The sequence below is a fragment of the Podarcis gaigeae genome (genome assembly GCF_964106915.1).
Source record: "Podarcis gaigeae genome assembly, chromosome: 9".
NCBI lineage: Eukaryota > Metazoa > Chordata > Lepidosauria > Squamata > Lacertidae > Podarcis > Podarcis gaigeae.
Window position 1 is genome coordinate 35,445,976 of NC_139685.1, and position 21,993 is coordinate 35,467,968.

Sequence of the window (21,993 nt, forward strand, 5' to 3'; positions counted from 1 at the left end):
ATTCCTACGCCAATTAACCCGCAATACTATCCCACAGTCCTTGTTGTGACTTTCAGTATTCAACAGGGCACAGGTATCATTTAGAGATGTGGAGGTAAAAAAAAGAAAGAAAAGCTCAGAAATAATCTCATCCCTCCCACCCAATTTGTCTGCTTCCCCTCCTGGACTCTCATAGCATTGCCTCCATAAGTTTGCAAGCTCTCTTCGCATTTGTCAGCCAGCATTTTGCAGTGATGTCATTTCCAAGTGGGCCAAGTATGCTGAATAGGTCAGCAGGCGTAGCATTCAGTCCATGGTTTGTATGGTCAAGGAAATTGGCTGAACCTTGCAAACAAGGTGCAGACATATGCATTACTCTCTGAATTATGTGAGTACACTTGCCAATTTGTAAGTAGATGGCCAGCATTTCTTAAGAGAAGCCCCAATATTAACCACACCTAAAAGTTTAATATAGAGAGATTCAATTCTCTACTCATTAATTTAAGCAAAGCATTCAGGCAATTAATAATTAAGTACTGCAATTGTAAACCCCTGAACAAGCGCATAGCATCTGCTCCCAGAGCAAGAGCAAAATTTGTATTATTAGCCATGTGAGAGTTCCCATTTAGTGTCAAATGACATGTTTAGAACAGTGCACCGTGCAAGCAAAAACAAAGTGAAGGTGAAAGACGACAGCTATCCCCTAAACAGCAGGTTATTTCTACCCTTTAGAATCTAGTTTCTATACCTTAATTGTTTGACTTGCTCCAACTAATGATAAGATTGAACTATTCCACAGCAGTTCAAACAATTAAGATGTAGAAGTTTTAGGATGGACTTTGTGTTCATAAACTGCATGCACTCAGCACAGAGAAGATGCCTTGAGTGGGGTGGTCTTGTATTTCATCTGAGGCTCTGTAGATTTATTAGGTGGTGGTGGGGAATCCCAGGTCAGAATCTGTGACCCAGGCTTCGCTCTTTTCCCCACATACTTTTCCTGCGGCTTGCATTTTTGGAGCTGTCTGCTGCTCTATATTTACCTTGGTGCTTTTTGTGCATTCCTGATTTCCATTTGTCATGCACTGTGGTGGTCAGCAATCCGCAGGGGGTGGATTTATAGGGGACCCTACACAGGGCCATTTGTTGCGACTTTCTAGTCCTTTCCAGCTCTGTGAAAATCCAGTTCTTGAAACGTGAACTGATTTACAACACAAACCTATGTTTATTTACAAGTAATCAGTGCATTAAAACAGAGCTAACTCCTTAGTGAGTGGTTTTCAGGATTGCAGCCTCGCCCCCCCCCCCAAAGTAAGCAGCATATTTCTCATGCCAGAATTGATATTGCACCTCTGGAAATGGAGGAATTTAAAATATTGCCAGACATAATACCATCTGAAAAGCACAAACTCAGAAAGGACCATTCCAATTTTAGCTCTGAAGAGGAATCTTTGGTAGTTCCAGTCTCCAGTTCCAACAGAGTGAATTCTATCTTATAAATAGACTAAACAACCGCATGCAAGGGAGATGGTTTCCCTCAATGCAGTGACGACATTTGCTGGGTTAAGGGGCGGGGGGGGGGGGAGGCCACTGAAAAGAGAATGAAACTTTAAGCTCCATCCACATTAAATGAGAACTCAAAATCCCCATTAGTAAGCAGCTGATTAGATTAACAGAACACTTGTTCCCTGTGTGCCCCTGCAGAGATCAACAGAAGACGCCAGAATTGTTATTCAGACTTAGATAGGACTACTGAGGAGGAAAGAAGCGAAACAAGCTTTACTCTGACCATTTCCATTCACACTCAATCATAACCTTAACAACACTTGCAGAACAGTTATCAGTTTACAACAGTTTTAAACTCTTTTATGCTTCTCTGTTTGCCTAAGCAGACTAGATTACCATTTTTGTCAAGGGAATTTGGCTGGATTTTGTGGCCAGCACAAACAGCAAGTAGCATTATGACTTTACTGCACATCAGTAATATTAAGACACAGCACTTCCTAAGGGAGATTCTTATTTCATAGATCCAGCCTAGCTGTCAAAGCAGGACAGCAGAGTTAGTATTGTGAAATATTGCTAAGACAACATCCAATTTTCATTTAGAGTCATGAGAGGTTTCTATAATTGTTGCTAAACTTCAACTTAACACACAACTTTGTGTGTTTCCGCACAAAGAAATGCAAACCGAAAGCAATCATTTAATTAACTTGCAGGCCACTGTGGGAACAACAGTTCTTATCTATCATTCCCATTCTCCATCCCACCCCCATACACACATCTATTTTAACTAAGTTGTACTATACAAAAGCAACCACAGGAGTCATGATCTGGGCAGAGAAACCCATCTCTTTAATTTCAAAGGAAAGTTAGGCGGGCATTGAACTTTCTCCCCATGAAATTCAACGGGCCTTTGAAGTATTTCAATCTGGCCTGATTGTGCCCAGCTCTCTTAGCTACTGGTGAAAACATAGGATTTTTTTTTTAAAAAAAGAAAACTGATGAGGGCAGCGAGTAGCACAAAAGCCTGAATAAGCATTTTTCACTGAACCCTGTGGTTCACTCAAAACAACGCATGCTCAGATATTTTGGTACCTTTATTGGTTTTTTTTAGCTTTGTGTAAATCATACTGAGAAACTGAGAGCGAGGAGGTGCTGGAGAGAAGACAGTGCGGAATGAATGAACAGGCTGCTCTAAAGAATGGCTTATTTGTGACTTTCATTGAGCAGAGTCCTGCAAGGGGAAGTGGGTGGGATGGTGTACATGAACTACTATTGACTTCTGTTACTTGTATCAGACAGAATAATACCCGCAGCTCAGGTACTCATTGCTTGTCAGGGGTGGCTAACCTGAGGACATTCAGGTGCTAACCAGGCTAAAACTCCCACTGTCCCCAACCATTAAGCAATGTTGCCTGGATGCAGATAGGTGCTTTACAACCTCTGGAGAGCCAGAGGCATGCGCACACATGCACGCACACACACACACCGGCTTAAAGAATTAAACAGTACAACTTCGACAGAACTATCTTATTATTGCTAGCCAGGAAAGACCCTCCTCCCCCTTTACAAAAAAAGTAAGCTCACTGCTCAGAGCCCAATAACAAAGCCCCCCCCCCTTTTATTTTAGCAACAAGGCAAACGCCGCGGCATCTTTTTTAGCAAAAGCTCTGCATTCTTTTCAGGGGAGAAAAGGCAGAAACATAAACTTTCAGGTAAAGAAACAGTTCTGAGCACGACTAGGATCATTCACAAAAATAAGTCACATTTTGAGCAGTTCCCCCCGCCTCAATGCATCACGTTTGCTAATTCGCTATAACCACTGGGACTTACCGCAGTGTTAGGAAAAATAGACCCAACCCATGCACACACACCCCAGCTATCTATTGACCTACTTACCTACCTACCGCTCTTCATGCCTCCTTGCTCTCGGGTTATCAGCAGCTCGCCGGCTTCCGACGCGGCTGCTCTCAATTCAGCCCACTTTGCAGAATGGGCGAGAGAGGGAGAGGGAATTAATAGGCAGCGGACGGATTCGCCGCCACTTACCGGGAGGTGCCGCAGGAGCCGGCGAAGGGAGAAGCGGCTCGCCGCCTGCGAGGAGTCCGGAGCGATTCCCAAGCAAGAACAAAGGCTGCTGGCAGCGAGCAAGGCGAGCTGAAGTCCTCTGGCGGGCGGCCAACTTGTTGCTCTGGTTCTTGCTCCCCCGGAGCAGCGCGTCTTGGTGCGCGCGCTCTCTCGCCGAGGCTGCAGCAGGAGCGCGCGGGGGGCTGGGCGGGGGGGGGGGAGAGGAGGAGGAATGCCGGGGATGTCCAAAAATAACACGGCGCACAAACCACCCGGGCTCTCCGTCTGCGGACTGCCCTGGCTGCTCTGGCGCACCTGTGGCGGGGCCACGCTTTATCTGGGCCGCCCCGGGGCTTTCTTCGTCATCCCGCAGGGGGCGGGATACCCACGGGTGCTTGCGCGCGCCAGGGAGTGGGTCGGTGGGAGGAAAGCGCGCAAAGCTTTCCCCTCTCCACCCGGGACTATCAGTTTGTACAAAATAAATCTGGAACTCCCTCGCTCTGCGAATCTTCCCAGGCGACTCAGGCAGAAGGGAGTGTTTAGCGCCAATTAACAGTTAATTATTCAACACAATGTGGCTTTTATCCGACCAGCCGGTCTGCCTGCCACGCCGCTCATCCGCCCCAGCACAACAGCTATTGAGCGTTTCCCTTTGTCACCTGGCAGCAATGAGTCCCCAATTGCTTCCTTTCCCATCACTTGGGATTCCGGGCTGCTGTCGGCGACGACGTCACAGGCTGCTTTCCAAAGGGGCGCCTTGGCACCAACGATAATAATATCACCAACCCTTTGCAGTTCCAGCGAACTGGATGAGGTCTATGTTTGGTAAAAGGCAGACGATGCAATTTCTTGCATTCGACTGGTTGGGGGGAACGTGTATTTTGTACCCGCGATCAACACCTCGTTCAGTTGTCAGTGATGGCCTCTACCAATCCAAGCTCACTTTCTGAAAGTAGGCCATTTTCTTACCTTTTTATATAAAAATCAGAGTGGGCACAGTGTTTTAATATTAAATAAGTAACATTTAAAAGGTGGCTAACAAGGCAAGTTAGTGCGATATTATCATCACCCCCCTGTTAAGCCAACTTCAAAACCCAGTACTGCATAGCAAAGTTTGCAAGCTAAACTTTTTAAAGAAGTACTGCTATAATTGTCGAAAAGCATACACTGAAGGAAAAAAAGGGGAAATAAAAATATTACTAATACAAGTGGCATTTGAACAATAATGCAAAAAAATACCCTGCACATAAATTAATATCATCAAAAATGTCTTAAACTAATACATAATACCCAAAAGCCTGTATGCTGCTTTCATTCTCATGACACAGTATCTCCTTCCTGCCCAGTGAACTTTTCATACTCCAGAAAGCTATTGATAGTTGCTACTGTGAGAGCGGATTTATACTCCCAATACGAAGCACAAGTACGATAGCTCTGGATATGTACTTACCACATCAAAAGTTTCGGAATATGTAGCTCTTCCCACCACACATATAAGCACATGTTCCAACCATCTGTTTTCAATAGCTTACATTCAGCACAATCTGATGCATATTTACTCAGAAGTAAGCCCCACTGAGTTCAATGGGGCTTACTCCCAGGTGAACATCAATACGTCTGCAGCCTGCCTTTAAGTAACATCGGGTACCCTAAAAAATACCTATATATTTTGTCCCATGTTAGATCAAAACAAATCTACATTTCATATTTTCAAAGGAAGAATAGCCACTGCTCTTGGGCTGTGCACAATCCTGTTTTTACTTAGAACTAAGTCCAAATATGTTCAGTGAGGCATACTTCAAAAAACTAAACATACCTAGAAGGGAGCAAGTCCCAAAGTTGCAGAGCGACTTAATTCTGAGTTTAAAAAAAACATAGGTTTGCATTATTAGTCACCCCCTCTATTCCAGTTTAAGACTATTAAAATCTAGAACGGGGCCCAGCAACATTTTCTCTCCCCACTACTCTTTAGACAACCAATCAACAGAAGAGCTCTGGTGAACCCAGAAGCTCGTTCACTGCTTAGTAACTTTTAATTTAATCCTAACAAAGGTATTAGGCTTCTGTTGTTGCTTTGTATCGGTAAAAAGCAGACAAGAGTTGCTTTTCAGGAGTCTTACACCAGCACTTTGAACATGTGGGGTGTCAGGAGCTGGCATTGTTGGAAACCTGACCACTTCTTCTCAGAGGGGCCCACTGCTGAGCTCTGGAGCTTTCTAACCCTGCTGCTTCTCCTCCTTGCTGCTGTTTAATGTTCACTTTCCTATTCTGAGCATGAAAGCTATGGCAGAAATTTGCCCAAATCCTGGGGTGCACTTTGCCATTCTCTCAGAGAGAACATACTCACCCAAAATAAGCTAAGTGGAAAAAAGAGGTCCATAAAGTTAGGAGGGACGTGGGTGGCGCTGTGGGTTAAACCACAGAGCCTAGGACTTGCCCATCAGAAGGTCGGCGGTTCGAATCCCCGCGACGGGGTGAGCTCCCGTTGCTCGGTCCCTGCTCCTGCCAACCTAGCAGTTTGAAAGCACGTCAAAGTGCAAGTAGATAAATAGGTATGGGAAGGTAAACAGTGTTTCCGTGTGCTGCTCTGGTTCGCCAGAAGCGGCTTAGTCATGCTGGCCACATGACCCAGAAGCTGTACGCCGGCTCCCTCAGCCAATAAAGCGAGATGAGTGCCGCAACCCCAGAGTCGGTCACAACTGGACCTAATGGTCAGGGGTCCTTTACCTTTTTAAAGTTAGCTGCTGGTTAAATTGTCACATCTATTTTGGAAAAAATAAATCAATCCAGAAGTTGTTTATTATGACCAATGAAAACATCACAAAATAGTGCACAACCTTTCAATTCAGATAGAGCTCTTCATCAGACTTGATGTTAAGGGGTTCGGGATAAGAAAAATATTGGCAACGGCAGGGGCACAGAGTGGGCGGGACCCAATCTACAGAGGAGCATTGAGGGGGCGTTTTGCCTACAGTGGCAAAATGCCTCAGGCCAGCACCACTGGGTGGTTGTAAGGACTGAGCTCAGAAGAAGTAAATGGGTAGCAGTGATGGTGTTGCAGAGGGGTTCCTCTCAGAGAAAGTAGCCCACACTGCTATCTTCCCTAAGCACCCTTCAAAAGCTGGAACCAGCACACAGGAATATACCAAAGCCTGCAGACTTAAACACATATCAAACTAGAAGCACGCTACATAAATAATACAAGGTCCTGCTTGAGTACATTCACAGCTGCAGAGTTATATGGCTTTGGTTTCAAGGCAATCTGCACAAATAAAAAGGCATAATTTTGTCATTCGTGAGATAAGATCTTATCGAGAGGCTCATGGTCAAGCAAGTAAGAATAAAAGTAGTAATAAATGATTGCATTGTTTGTCTACTATTCTTTCTTAGATGAGCTCCCTTAGGTAGGATCAGCTTCAAGTTTGAAGATACTCTTGATAAAGTGCCTATTACTAGGCCTTTTCTAACACCAGTTGGCACTCCCTGATAGGCTTACTACACAGAGCATGGTATCAAATCTGGAGTGTTGTGTAGAAATTAAATTGGGGCTCCCAGACCCCCAGCTGATAAAAGATGAAGCGTTGGAACAGATAAGGCTTGCTGGAGACACAACAGGAATATGTAAGTAGTAGACACCTGTTGTCAAGGGCACTTCCTAGCCAAAGGAATGCACACAATAGATAGTTAACTCTTTATTGCCAAAGATAACACTTACAGTCCCTTATATAGCTCTGGATACTCACAGGAGGTAGACAGGTACCAGGGTGATGCTACAACCAAATTAAAGGGACATTAACAGCAGCAACAGAAGGACAGGCATTTAGAAGGACCTGTCCATAACTTTGAAAAGGGGTTCCTGGACTATCTAGACAAACCCCATGCAACAGCAAGGTCCCTCTGGATTCTAGGTCCTAGATCAAAGCCACATAGTCTTATGGAATCCAGCTGTTTCACAATGTTTGATCTGTAGTGTTTTCCCCAACTCTGATTCCTACCAACTGGTTAGTGTGGGGTTAGCAGCTGTTGGGAGGACTGGAAAAGCTTATGTGCCAGCTAGGTTGGATCTCACGGATGAAGTTTGAATTCCTTAAGTTTTTTTAAATATTAAAAACAGCAGGTAATTTTATAACTTTCTGTTGTACCCTGTACCCAATGGCAATTTCTTATAAGAAAATTCTTTCAGGCATAGCTAAACCAGGAACAGATATATCTACTTGGCAACACCATGGGAAATGTCAGAAACAATTTGGGGGGGAATAAATTTTAATATCATGTGAAATAACTTGAATGAAACAATTTGTCATGCTTGAGAATACTGACTGCCCTGTGCTACACCAAAAATGGAGGGAGGGGAGTCTGAACTGATTTTCACAACCTTGGTCTTTCATGGTGGCTAAAAAAATATGTAACTGAAGGTCGTATATAAATGGAAATGATGCTGTGAATCCCCCCTTTTAAAATAAACGAAACAAAAAAACTCCCATACAATATGAATGCAGCCACAGTGATGCAAAATGATACAGATAAGATACAATAAAGCCTTGCAGAAAGCATGCAATTTTTATATAAACTCAAATGATGACCTAGTCCAGCCTTCTCCAGGTGCCCGCTAGAACTCCCATAAGACCTAGCCAGCGTAGCTTGGAATTATGGGAGTTGTGATCTAGTAACATGTGGGAGGTTGTTAGGTTGGGTGAGGCTGAACTACTCCTAATCAGTTTATGAAAGGGATTCCAAAACTCCCCACCTCCCTCCTGCCAAATACCACTTAAAATGCTGAGGTTCTTGGTGGACCACTTAATGCTTTTTCTCCTAGCTGTAGCAATTGTAATACACTGTGTTAGATGCTGCCTTATTTTTCATTGCTTTTTCATTGCTTCTTTTCCCCCTTTATACTGTACAACAAAAAAACAATATAAGAAAGAAGCACATTTAACATGGACATACCATAGTGGACTACCTGAATGAAGCTTGCAGCCCACTGGTGGTCCACATACCATAGTTTGGGAACCACCTTAGAAAGCCTTTGATTATTAAATTCATAAACTGAAGCATCAATTTATCATTGCTGATTTCAGGGACTACCACACATCTATATATGACATTTCACCCACCAGGAAACAGTAATCCAAGCATCATCTCAAGCCCTGGGTGTTTGTTTGAGGAATCAACCGCTATACAGGGAAGAATTCGAAGATTTGTTGGTAAGAATTACGGTTGGTTCTCAAAACATTGCAGAGGTGGAAAACAGTGACTCAAATAATCAGGGAGCTGAAGAAACTGCCCTATGAGGAAGCTTACAACCTTTGGGTTGTTGTTATTGCTTTAAGGGAAGTATGGGGGAACATGACAGAAGAGTGTATAAAATTATGCCTCGTGTGGAGAAAGTAGATAGACATTTTTCTCCCTCTCCCATAGAACTAGATTGCACCTCTCCTCTGGCAATAATGATAAATACAATAATGATAAATTAAATAAGCACTTCGTGGCCCTTTCGTATCACCCAAAGTTGATTATCAGAAGTGACCCACTCTCTCTAATGGTAGGGCCAGTCCTTGGCCACAACAATATAGCGTATGAACAGGTTGAGAGCTGCACCTGATGCTTGCTAGGCTACCTGGTGCTGCTCTCAGACTGTTCTTGTCTTTCTGCTTCTGCCAGAGTAGCCCTTCTCTGTCTGCCCCAGCTGGAACAATCCTGCCTTTACTCCATTGTGCAGCTGCACAACATATTTCTCTTTTGGATGGGTTCACGCTTTCAAATAATTGGAATAAAATTTCCATAAAACTGGGATCAATTGGAAATGCATGATGAGCAAAGCAGGAATGTATCCTTTGTTATTGGTCTTCTGATGTTCATACATCCAGCTGATGCAGGTATCTGATCCATTAGATCAAGGAAGAAAAAAAAATGTGGTCAGTTATATCGCTAACCACATCCTCCCTTGTGTATTATAGATTAGGAAAGCTGGCATGCAATAACCAAGGCAGCCTAAGCTAAGCCATATGGTTTGGGGTAAACTTTTAAAGAGGAACCAGCAATATGAAGAAGCCAGCTAAAGGATTGAGTACACTTCCAGAAATAAACCATACCGATAGTGGGATGTTGAGGAAGAAAGCTAAGCAAAAGAAACATAGATAAAGAATGCATTTCAAGTAGTTGCAATAGTCTGCATGGATGAGCTTAGTCACTCAGCAAATGTGGGGGTAGTTTTTATTAAATTATTAAGAAAAATCCTAACAAAATTAACACTGTGGCTGTAATCCTAAATATAACACTAGTGAGTTCATCCCTTGGAACTTAAGAGGAATTTATGGAGCAATTCTAAGTGGGTTGGGAGTTTTACCATTTCCAAATCTGAGATGGTTCACTCTGGTCAGAAGGAAGAAGGGTTTTTAAAAAAGACATTAACTCCTATGGCATGGTTCCATTTCCAATTTCCTATCCTTTCCATGAGAGAGAAAATAACTGTGCAAGCTCAAGGCTGGCTTAGGTACAGGTTACAATCCAAGGCCATTCCAGGGGGGCGAAGGAGCTTTGATTTGGCAGATCCAAGACCATCCCTGGCCCAGCTTACAGGATGCCTCCTGGATGCCCCAAAGTGGTCCTTACTGCAGGTGGAAACACATGTCAGTGTAGATCTATGCCCATGGAGCTTTCAGCAGGCATACTAGTGGCCTCTGGGGCAGAGATGCTGCCCGGCCAGCCGGGCTCCTCTGTGCTAAAAGAGGAGGGGGCCCCCCACCCCCGCCAGTCTTCTGCTGGGGTTAGAATAGAAATATATTAATTCTTAGTAGACATGCGCTGCATGTGCTTCTTTTGCAGGCTCTCAGATACAGCCATATGATTCAGAATTATTCCACAATTATCCCATCCAGTCAAATCTGAGTTTCCAAGCATCTTTGGTTACATATAATCTTGCACTGATTGGGGCTGGGAAGGGAAGCACAATAAATGTGGTCAGAGCAAAGAAAATCCCCCTTGTTATTTGTGCATGAGTTTACTCACGTCCCACTTATGGTATTTCAGATCATTAACATAATGAAAGCTGTTGCTCAGTATTTGTCTTTTTATTATTCTAACTGGATCTCCCTGAAGGCTGTAGTGCCAGAGAACAAATGGAAGAATTTTGTTGGTTTCTATGTTAGTTGTTCCATATGTTTTCAATGAAAAGTTCTCTCTCTTTCTCTCTCTCTTGGCTCATGAACAGACCCAAGAGTGCCCATATATGTCAAACAATTGAAATGTGCATTTATGGATCTGAAGTATTTCATAGTCTTCCTTGTGAAGAACTGATGAGTGATTCCACAATATACTGAAATTATGTTTCTAGCCACACTTGTATAAATTTGGAAGAAAAAACAACAACCCTGAGACTGTATTTATTTTGTAGTGTTGTTAATTCCTTGCTGAGAATATCTGCGGAATGTATGCGGTTTCCATTCTAAATAGTTATCTTAAAGTTCTGAAGTCCTGTTGTGTGGAATATGTAAACATTCAAAGAATGGCTACTCTTATTCTGTCTTTAACTGCTAAATTAACAGAAATCCCCCAATCAGAACTGAAATTTTCCGCAGTTAAAGAAATGGTGTCTGAAACCAAATAGAAAAATATCATTTTGCTTTTGCTTTTGCAGAAGAATAAGACAAAATTGATCAGGCACAGTGAAGTGTGGGTATAATGCAATAAGTTTAGGTTAGAGTCTAAACATTATACCGGTAAATGTTCCCATAGAGGAGATTGTTTTAAGTTAGGATAATCTCCTTTATGGGAACACTTTCAAATTCTAAACAAGCATTTCTACATTCTATTCCTTACTTTTGTGATGGGACATGAAAAATCGTGGATTTTAGAAAGAATCTAGGACTTGTGTCCAGAGATGATCTTTTAACCACATTACAGCATAAGGAAGCCACCTGCATCACATCACAGATATTTAGTAATAGTCTTAGGGTCTTTCCAGATGAACATTTTATGGCACAATGTGCGTATGCACTGTGTTTCCTTCCTTCCTTCCTTCCTTCCTTCCTTCCTTCCTTCCTTCCTTCCTTCCTTCCTTCCAGTGGTGGTGAGATCCGCATAGATCTTTAATTTGCACAGTAGGAAACAGAAGGAGCTCAAATTCAGTGACTCTGTATAGCCATGGTTCAGGCCACGGTTTAGCATGACATGAATCAACTTGGCTTATGTACTCCCGCTCCACTGACTTGCCCTTCCACAGCTGAGGAGAGGCTTCCTATGTCAACCATAGCTTCCACAATGTTAACAATAGTTTCCCATGTTATCCAAACTCGGAACTGTTTGGTTAGTCTCAGCAAGTCAGCTTCATAACCCATGGCTTGAAAACCATGACTATTTACAGTAGAATGATACTGCTTTAAATGGGTAGTGCAGATGGCATAGGTGCCAACTCCCTGGGGCCCTGGGTGCCCAAGCACCCAGAAAATTCCCCATGAAGGGGCAGGACACCCACAAATTGTGGTGCCAGGGCCATGCAATTTGCATTGCACCCACAGCACCTCCCAAGGTCGTGGAGCCAAGCTGGCACTCCTGGCAGATGGGACCACAGTTCTGTGTACAAGACAGGCAGCCCCGAGATGTGCCAATGTGGCCTTAGGCATTGAGTGCACTTTCAAGATGTGGATGTAGCCTTAGACACAAGATACACACTTTTATTACCTTACCAATAAAGGTTCAGCAACGTGAGAACATTTAAGTCTGGCAGCAGGAAACTAAACAAGATGACATCCAGGAGAAGTCAGTTATTACCACACAGCTACTACGCTTGTAAAACAGAAACATCTAGGAAATTGTTTGTGGAAGTCTAATGTAACGCTTGGGAATATATTTTTTATTATTATTTTGAACTAAAACTCATGTTTATGTGTACCTATAACATTCCACATTTGAGAAAGCAATTTTGAACACATGCAGTGACTTTGAGAACAATTTCCAGATAAGATACGTTTTGGCAGAGATCCCATAGACTAGGTCAGCCAGGGGAAAATCCTCCCTAGAGATCACCTGGTAGAGATTGCTGACTGTACCACAGAGGTCTCAATACACAGTTCAGTTGCAATTGGCCTCCTGTATCCATGAATCAGTTTTTCTACAGAACAAGTTCATGTTGGGTGTTTAGATAGCTGTGAAGTGAAGGATGAGTTTCACCAGGCTGCCTGTTCCACCCTCTTGTGGGATAAATTGGCTTTCATTATTGGAAACAGCAACAACAAAATCTTAAAAATGCCATTCAAGAGGATTACCATGCAACAGTAACCCTTCAAAAGCAGTTGAAACAAACCATCTATTTCTGGTGCTAATGTGGTGGGAGAGATGATTTCAGAAGAGCATCTAGTAACATGATTTGCAAATGTAATTAATTGCTTAGAAAATTAGACTTAATTTGCTTTCTGTGTCCAATTTGCTATGTGTCATTAGACATATAAAAACCAGAGGGTTCTAAAACACAACCAAATATACCACAGCACCAAAATGTGAACCAAATAAGCATTTTGGGCTCAAAATGTGTTGTTATGGGATAGGCAATTATTTCCCAGGTCAAAATTATGTAAGTTGGAAGGCTGTAGTCAAATTTGTTGTATTCACCTCTTCCAGCATAAAGATGGTTATGGCTAATATATACAGTCGTCTCTCAACTTAAGGGGGGATATGCTTCGAAGATACAGTGGTACCTCGGGTTAAGAACTTAATTGGTTCCGGAGGTCCGTTCTTAGCCTGAAACTGTTCTTAACCTGAGGTACCACTTTAGCTAATCAGGCCTCCCGCTGCTGCCACACGATTTCTGTTCTCATCCTGAGGCCAAGTTCTTAACCTGAGGTACTATTTCTGGGTTAACGGAGTCCGTAACCTGAAGCGTCTGTAACCCGAGGTACCACTGTAACGCATAAAGCCAAAATCACATATAGACAAAACACCCACCCCATAACCTCTGAATGCACTCCCAAGTAAGTGCAATGGTGGGTGGAATTGCCAACATTTACCCACTCTGGGCACTACTACCCCTCAGCAAGGCGTTGCAGGCCACCTCTGCTTCTGCCACCGTCTCCTGCCACCACCATTACAAAGCCTCACAGACTGCTGCTTCTGCCACTGCCACCCCATTGCCGTGGTGAAGCTTCACAGGCTGCTGATTATTATGGCACTGCTGCCAGGCAGGCTGCTGCTGCTGCTTCAGCCTCCCCCTGCCATTGTTGATTCTGCCACCGCTAGGCTGCTGCCATTTCTCCCACCCAGCAGATTTGTTGGCAGTCCCAGATTATTTGTATTCGCTATGACTCATCACCGTACTTTGGATTGTTCTGAATACCATCATTTGGTAGCCAAGCCCAAAACTAAAAGTCTCATTTGAATGCATTTTGGCTTGCCTGCTGATGAAACTGAGTGTGTGATGATTAATATTGTCATTTATCCATTTTAGACCCCTAAGTACTGTAGTAGCAGTTGCCAGGACGTTGTTCTGTTCACCTCTGCGTAGTTCCTGCCTTATTTCAGATCTTGTGATATATCGATATATCACGATGTTTAGCTGGTGATACATCGTGATACTGAAAACCAGTTATCGTCCAGCCCTAAAACAAACTATGATTTAATGTGAATGAACAGTGTAGTGGTTCCCGTTGCCCAAAGTCCCATCTTGGCTCATCTCCCACTCCTGCTGTTGCCTCCTTGGGGAGGAAATTAACAACCAAAGTGGGGCAGTGCTTTTGACACCTGCTAATAACTTGTTTTCTTTAGGCAAGCCTATCTAGACATGTAATTTTATTATGCATATCTGTTCTTAAACGGTGTTGATTGTATCTATATTTTGGTATTTTTATTATGTCTCCTTGTTTTTACAGTCTCTTGATTTTATCAGCATGTTCTTAGTAATATTTTATACTATTTTATGGAGGGGGCAGATTTAATTAAGCATTCTATAAATCTAGTTAAATAAGATGCGAATAAATCAGACAAAAACCAGGCTGGAAAGAACAAAATCCATGTACAGTTGTACCTTGTTTTTCAAACGCCTTGGGAGTCAAACGTTTTGGCTCATGAACAATTAAAAACTGGAAATGATTGTTCCGGTTTCTGAACCCTGTTTGGAACTCAAACATTTGACGCAACTTCCGCCGCTTCCGATTGGCTGCAGGAGATTCCTGGCAAAACCAAGCCAGCAGGTTTCCTAGCTAGGTGGCGAAAATGACTGGATCCAGTTGTGAAATTGACACAACTGGAGATCAGGCGTTTTCAGCCTGGTCTGTAAATATGTTTACTCAGAAGTAAGCTTAGCTGCAATGTTTTTGCAGGCATTTTTTTAAAAAAAACCCAAACAAGTTCCTAAAATGTTTGCAGTTGTGCTGCTTCACAAACTATAAAAACACACAGGAACACATACACAACACTGCCTACATGGTTATGCCATACTTGCTATATTGCTAAAACATACATTGTACATGCAATAAAAAATTGCTAGATCTCCAGAAGTGTGGGTGGCCAGCTGCAATTCTATTTGTAGATTATAGTAGAATAGCATCTGGATGTACCTCGTGTTTCCTATAACAGACCAGGAAAAGCTGTAACCATTCACTAATATTTACCCGACTTATTTTAGAATCTGCATGTATAACTGTTTCCACTTCGGGAACAGATCCCATATCTCTAAATCATATTGGCTGTATTGCCAGAATACGTTGGAATATTTCTGTACAGGGATATATCTCTAATACTAGTGGCAAAATTTTCATTCACAAATAACTGGTGGAAAATTAACCAAGGAATCAGATCTCGACAGCAGCTATACTGTGGCTCCTCACTCCTGCTCTGAGGCAAACTGGGAGACAGCAAATCTCACAGTAGCTGCACTTCTTTGCATAAGCAATAGATAAGATTAAAGTAGATAAGGTCGAAGACAGAACCCAGATGATTTGCAAGAGGGTGGAATATAAATACTTTTCTAAATAAATAAAAGTAATAATCCTCAAACAAATCTGATATGTATCTACAAAAGGCTGTTACTCCTTGTGGACCTTTGTGGATGGAAGCTAGCCAGTCTCCTACTAGACATCCTACGGCGTAATGCTTACTATTCACTCAATTTCTGATTTGCTGTCCTTCCTCACCCAGTTCTTGATTGATCTTTGGGTATACGAATGCTGCTGTAATACTGTCTAGGCAGTGCACAGTCATGTAAATGTGACACATGGTTGCTGTGTGCAGTAGCATTGTCCATTGTGTTTGTCAGTGTTCTGTGATGTCTATAGGCCTTGACGCTCATGCTTTTGAGTTAATGTTTATACATGCACACATACCCATCTTAATGAAGTGCATCGGCTCTGTGCTTGGTTTTGCCAGACATCCTCTTTTCACTCACACTTGACTCATGCAAAGCATGAACAGTCCAGCTGTATGGAAGGAATTCCACCAGTCTGAGTTGCTACACTAGCAACTGACTCTAGGATGTTTTGTGAGCTGGTATAAACACTGTGGCTTTTGATGCTCTGTTGGTGCCAATGGTCCTTTTTAGACTTGTACCATAGATTGTGACAGTATCATTTCTAGGTATTTACCGTATCTAGCTGTTCAAACATTATCAGTTCAAAAGCTATAAAAAGAAGAAAGAATGTGCAGCCCATTTCTATGCATTTTTATTTGGGAGCGTCCCATAAACATGTTAGAAAATGACTGCTGCTTTAATTTACTTAGCAAGAGCTAATTCAAGGTCAAGCAAAACATTGCACAACAGACACATGTAAGAGTCTCCCAAATCTTTAAAAATGAGTAACTGATGCAAGAGTCTGTGATCTGGATCAAAAGCACGGAGGAACTCCTGAATCCTTTCCTTTCCAATAACATTTCCACTCAAAAGCATCTCTCAAGCTACTTTTCGACTCATAGCATGGACAGACATTCCTACTGCCCACAATGGTGAAAAATTGTTCCGTTTTAGGGGGCAATTCAAAGCAGAAAAATGTCTGGAGGAATAGTTTTAAGCATTCTCATGTGTGTATTTGATTCTTAGAGCAGTCTCCTGTGGGTGCCTTCACTAAAAATAAGTTGGCACCAGCAGGGCGTTAGGCATTTCTACTTAACACCTAGTTTTCATTACATTTAACTCTTTAAAGTAGTTCCTTTTAAAGAAGTTTTGTAAGTCTAAAGCTGCAGCCCCAAACAACGTAGGAAGCAAGCCCTACTGAACACAGTGAAACTGGAACTTACTTTGGAGAAAACATGTATGGGATTGCAATACACTATGTTAGACATGCCTATTTCTGATACCAATTAACATGTTTATCAGGTTTTAGTTTTGACTTGGTGTTAGAAATCCTTGAAAAGAAAGATTAGCTCATTTGTCATAGTTTTAAGTATAACTAATTCAGTAAAGTGCTTTCAGGTACTTTGAAAGAATCTTTCCATTATTTTTATTTTTTCCACCAAGGAAATTCCTAATCCTGGGAGACAATCCCACCACAGACATATCAGGAATGTGTAACCAATATGTGAAAATGCATATAATTATGGTCAGGTCAATTCACACGTTCTTGTAATGGAGAAGGTAACTGGGTGTGGATGGTATCGCAGGAGACAACGAACTTATTTCTGGCAGTTTCTCTGAATACTATATACAGAGGAACAGTTTCTTTATATTCAATCGCTATCATTTATTTATTTAAGTGATTTCTAGGCCACCTTCAACAGTCAACAAAAACCAGTACTTTCCTCTCTTTGTAGTCATACTGATTTTCATTTTTGTTTCTTCCAGCTTTAACTGATAACCAGGTCTAACCAAAAGCTCTAGCATGACTGCATGAATATATTCATAGCATGTTGTTTACCAGAAGTAAGTCACTCGTCTCACTGGACTTTGCTCCCTACTGAGTGTCGTTTGCAAGGCAGGCTTAATATAAAGTGTGAGAGAGAGCGCAAAAAGGAAGCACAGTAAATATGGTTGGACACATATACAAAAGTGTAGCTAGTGTCAGTATCTTTTACAAAAGAGTTCTAGCTACAGTATCTCTTGGTAAAGGACTGCTGGAAATTACATTGTAGCTGCCAGCATTTCAGTTTGGTTTCACTTTCTTAATTCTGATAGTATGACAATTTAAAGACAAACCTGTTACAATTTCACAGTGGAATGAGGATGATAGGATCAGATCAGGTTCTTTTGCATACCAAAGATACAGGCACAAGGAAGGAACCAGGGCAAAAAGATTTGGGTTCGTTTGTTATTTTTATTAAACAACTGTTTAGAAAGCATTTGGACAATAAAATGTGCCATATAAATTCCCCTCTGATAAATATTCCAAATTACCTATGGGTAATTACGTGTAGTGAAATGTACTAGGCGAAAAGGCCCCAAAGTCCTTGAACTTTATATATAGTTAACGATGCGCTCCTGTTTAAGCAACAGGAACCCCTGGATCAGCTTGCAAGCATCATCCCTTCTGTGTACTATATTTTACAGGCCATTCCTATAAATATACCTCAAAGGCAGTTTTGGGTTGTTTATCTCTGCCTTCTAACTATGATAGAGAGAAGCAAGTTTGGATGGTGTGTGTGTGTACACACACACACACACACACACACACACGGAGATTACTCTTTTTTACAATTGACAAATCAGTAGTAGGTAAGGAATTTAAGTTTGCTTGCAAAATTGATGTCATGGAAGCATTTGATTTATTATGAAGGCACCAGCAGGGACTCCATTTGGATTCAATATTACAGTTCGCCATACTAGGTTTTTGTAAGAAAGCAGTGTGAAATTTCACATAAGATAGTTTTGTGGCCTTCAAATTTCCCATACAGAATTTGTTCTGTTTCCACTATGGTTTCACATGTCTGTCTGACTGGTGAGCTTTCTAGTCAGGTGCTAACCCGCTGTAACGAAAATGACCAGAGGCACACTGAATCTATGCTTTTATCAACAGCTGCAGTTCTAACCCTCAGTTTATTCCCATACAAATCAGCTCATTTTCATAGAGATCATCCTTTCAGACATTTCACAGCAATCCTTAGGGATACAATAGAAGCCTGATCCACAATTCAAAACATTGCTAGTGTAATGGGAAAGGCATGCACATTGCATAAGGAACTACCTATTAATAACGTGCTCCTCCAGGATTGACAGATCTACCCAAGGGTTCCCTATGTTTGTCCTTCTCTTAGTCATGATATTGGTGCAATTCAGACTCTAGCCTAGACAGTGAATTATAACTCCTTTTCTTTACAATTTGCAGTTCATTGTACCAGTAATAAAGCTTTCTTGGAAGCTCCTCTTCAATGGTCTGCTCCGACAAACTGCAAGTTTGAGAACTTAAAGATTAAGTTTGCTGTATAGGCCATGATTCACAAAAGGGAAAGGAAGCCAACTTTCTAGTACAGTGGTACCTTGGTTTATGAACTTAATCCGTTCCGGAAGTCCGTTCTTAAACCAAAGCGTTCTTAAACCAAGGCATATCCCATAGCAGCGGGGGACTCAATTTACAAATGGAACACACTCAACAGGAAGCGAAACATGTTCTGCTTCCAAGGCAAAGTTCACAAACCAAAACACCTACTTCTGGGTTTGTGCACCGTTCTTAATCCAAGTTGTTCATAAACTAAGCTGTTCTTAAACCAAGGTACCACTGTACAGTGGGCATCACCCCTAGCTGTCATGTTGGAGATCTAGCTTTGACTCCCCAGTGGGGATGAAACTTCTGGTAGTTGTCATGCTCTGCCTGCAGAAGATGGTAGGTTCAATCCCTGGAAAAACCACTTTAAAAGATCGGATAACGGGTGATATGAAAGACCTCTGCCTAAGGTTTTGGATAACCACTGCAATAAAGAAAATAAAATAAAATAATAAAATAAAATAAAAGCCAGATCTCTGAACTCTCGTATCTGTAGTGATTTAAAAGAATACACGGCTTCTGCATCAATCTGCAATCTCCATCACTGGAACACTCACCCAGCAATTTCCCCCTCTGAAAATAGTGAAGAGAAGAAAGCACACCATTTTGTAGCTCTCCTGCTTTGTTCTACTTTTAATTTTAAAAGAAGTTATTTTGACTCTATATGCTCCACTTCCCTTGTGATGGTGCAAATAGCCAGGTTTTTAAGTTTTTTTTGGGGGGGGGGTGGGTTTGGAGAAACTGGGGATGGCATTCAAGTAAGTTTTACTCGGTGTAGACCTACTGAAATTAATTAGCACGACTAACATAGGTCATTAATTCCAATAGTCTACTCTGAGTACAACTGAGTAAAACACCACCTTGGGACAGGAGCATAGGCATTCCTGCAGGAATGCTATTGAGCCCCAACCATCATAGTACTGTATCCTGGTGCAAAAAGAGTCATAGAAAAAGGCATGCCTGTAAAAATATTTGCATGATTAATAAGTCACAATTACATATAATATGAGGTTGTGTGTTGATGGTTTCCAGGAAGGAACAAGGTTTCATTTCAGTACTGTATTATCACAAGTTGACATTTAAGCAGCCTTGGTCTGTGCCTCTAATTTCTGCCCTGGGGTATTCATTGCAAATATGCTGAATGCTCAGAGTAAAACACAGGAGTGCCTGATCTCTTGAACCTTAATTAAAATTGGCCTTTGGCTTTAGTACTGTCTGGAGATAATTGTAGATGCTGGCATCTCCAAAACCTTTGAGGTCTTTGCTTTATGCCAATGATCCCAATCTACCAAATACATAAACACGGCTAGGTCTTACTGTTGGCTAAAGGAGGCAAGGATCTGTGAACACATGCCAACAATAAGAAAACACCAGTCACTGAATAAATTAGTCAATGTCTTAACAATGGTAGTCTGGGGAGCTGGAATGAGATCAACACCATAAGCCAAATTTAAGCAATTTAACAAAGCTACTATGAGATCTGTATGAATGCAGCAGCAAACCCCACGTTTATTCTGCTACAAACAATGAGCAAAACAGCCTTTCAGGTTATCAATTTCCCCCAATAGTTTCTATTTAATTCTTTAATTTCCAGGTTGGTCTTAAGCATGTTTTCTTTTAAGGTCTATTGATTTAAACAGGACCAAAGTCTAATTTTAGGATTGAAGCTTTTGTCAAAATAAGTTTTGTCAAACTTATTTTGATTTTTTTTTTAGTTTATGTTGTTATTTGTTTGTGATGTGTGCCTTAAATTATAAGTGGATTGCAATTCATATCGTGCTCACATGTTATGTAAAATAGGAACAAATTCACATAATATGGGCTGGTTTTCCAGATAAAAACTATTTACATCTTTAAAAAAATCAGTTTCCTATGGTCTGATTAGACAGAATGACATCCATTAGTAGATCACAAGCCTATTATTCCCTCACATCTCTTTAATTAAGCATGTTGAAGCTGAGCCAGTTATTGAAGGGATGGGAGTATAAAGGAAAACTAAGGACCAGGACTTGCCCAGCAGTGTAGGAAATCCTGTAGCATAGGTGTGGCCTAATCACATCCTAACTAAATTCCAGCATTGGTATTTATATTCTGACTAGTCATTTATTTTACAAAAATGTTCTCCTTGCTATTATATCTTAATACTTTGCTTACATAGCTTCTTCTATGACATTTAAAACTAGCCATCTTGGTTTGTTTTTGTAATTATATGTAGCAGTTTAAAAATTATAAATATGATTGAACACAAAATTGTCCAATGTAACTTTATTAATTTCTTTGTCCCCCTCTGGCATCCTACACTTGTGAAGTTACAAGGAACCAGGCAGAGAGCCTTCTTGGTAGTGGTACCCGCCCTGTGGAATGACCTCCCATCAGTTGTCAAGGAAACAACTATCCGACTTTTAGAAGACATCTGAAGGCAGCCCTGTTCAGGGAAGGTTTTAATGTTTGATGTTTTATTGTGTGTTTAATATTCTGTTGGGAGCCACCCAGAATGGCCGGGCAACCCAGTCAGATGGGCAGATGATGATGTTGCTGATGAATGATGACTACTACACTTTTCCATTGCTTCTTCTAGATTTCAGGACCTTCACTGTAAACACCAACCTGTAAGCCACAAAATGGGAATACTGCCTCCAGTTGTTTTGCATTAATTATCCTAAATCACCTCATGGTGTTAGTGCTGACTGATACTGTTCACTCCTTTCCTCCAGGGAAAGAAGTTTATCACTTTATCTACTTCTGTGCCAAGGGTTTTTATGGATGTCAGAAACTGACAATGCAACAGTTTCCCCCATTACCACAATCTGACAACTATCCCTTCTGAAAGAATGATGAACCAATGTAGTTACTGTTCTTATTGACATTTGCCATTGCTTTCCCTAGTCAGAAATTATATGCTCTTTGGTGCCAAACAGTGCGGCTCAGGTTAAGTCCATGCTGGTGTATTGCTCTGGCCATAGTGTGAAAAAAGTGCATCACTTGTATGGCTTCCACCATTATTGCTTCTCCTGGCACTGTGGGTTCATGGGCAGATGTGAAACAGGTAGATCAA

At 41.6% G+C, this 21,993-nt stretch overlaps 1 protein-coding gene across 13 annotated transcripts in view; it reads right to left on the bottom strand.

Annotated features, from left to right (window-relative positions):
• The window catches only part of PALLD (palladin, cytoskeletal associated protein), a 216,413-nt gene that overhangs the window by 149,709 nt on the left and 44,711 nt on the right, over positions 1-21,993 (bottom strand). For 2 of the 13 annotated variants that reach the window (XM_083755339.1, XM_083755337.1), the window contains exon 1: positions 3,526-3,740. The exons of 4 other annotated variants lie outside the window; for them this stretch is intronic. The gene's annotated coding sequence lies outside the window, so the exon portion shown is untranslated. Of the gene's footprint in view, positions 1-3,371; positions 4,048-21,993 lie in introns of those variants that run through there. 7 more of the 13 variants (XM_083755348.1, XM_083755338.1, XM_083755350.1 and 4 more) reach the window with 6 other exon arrangements.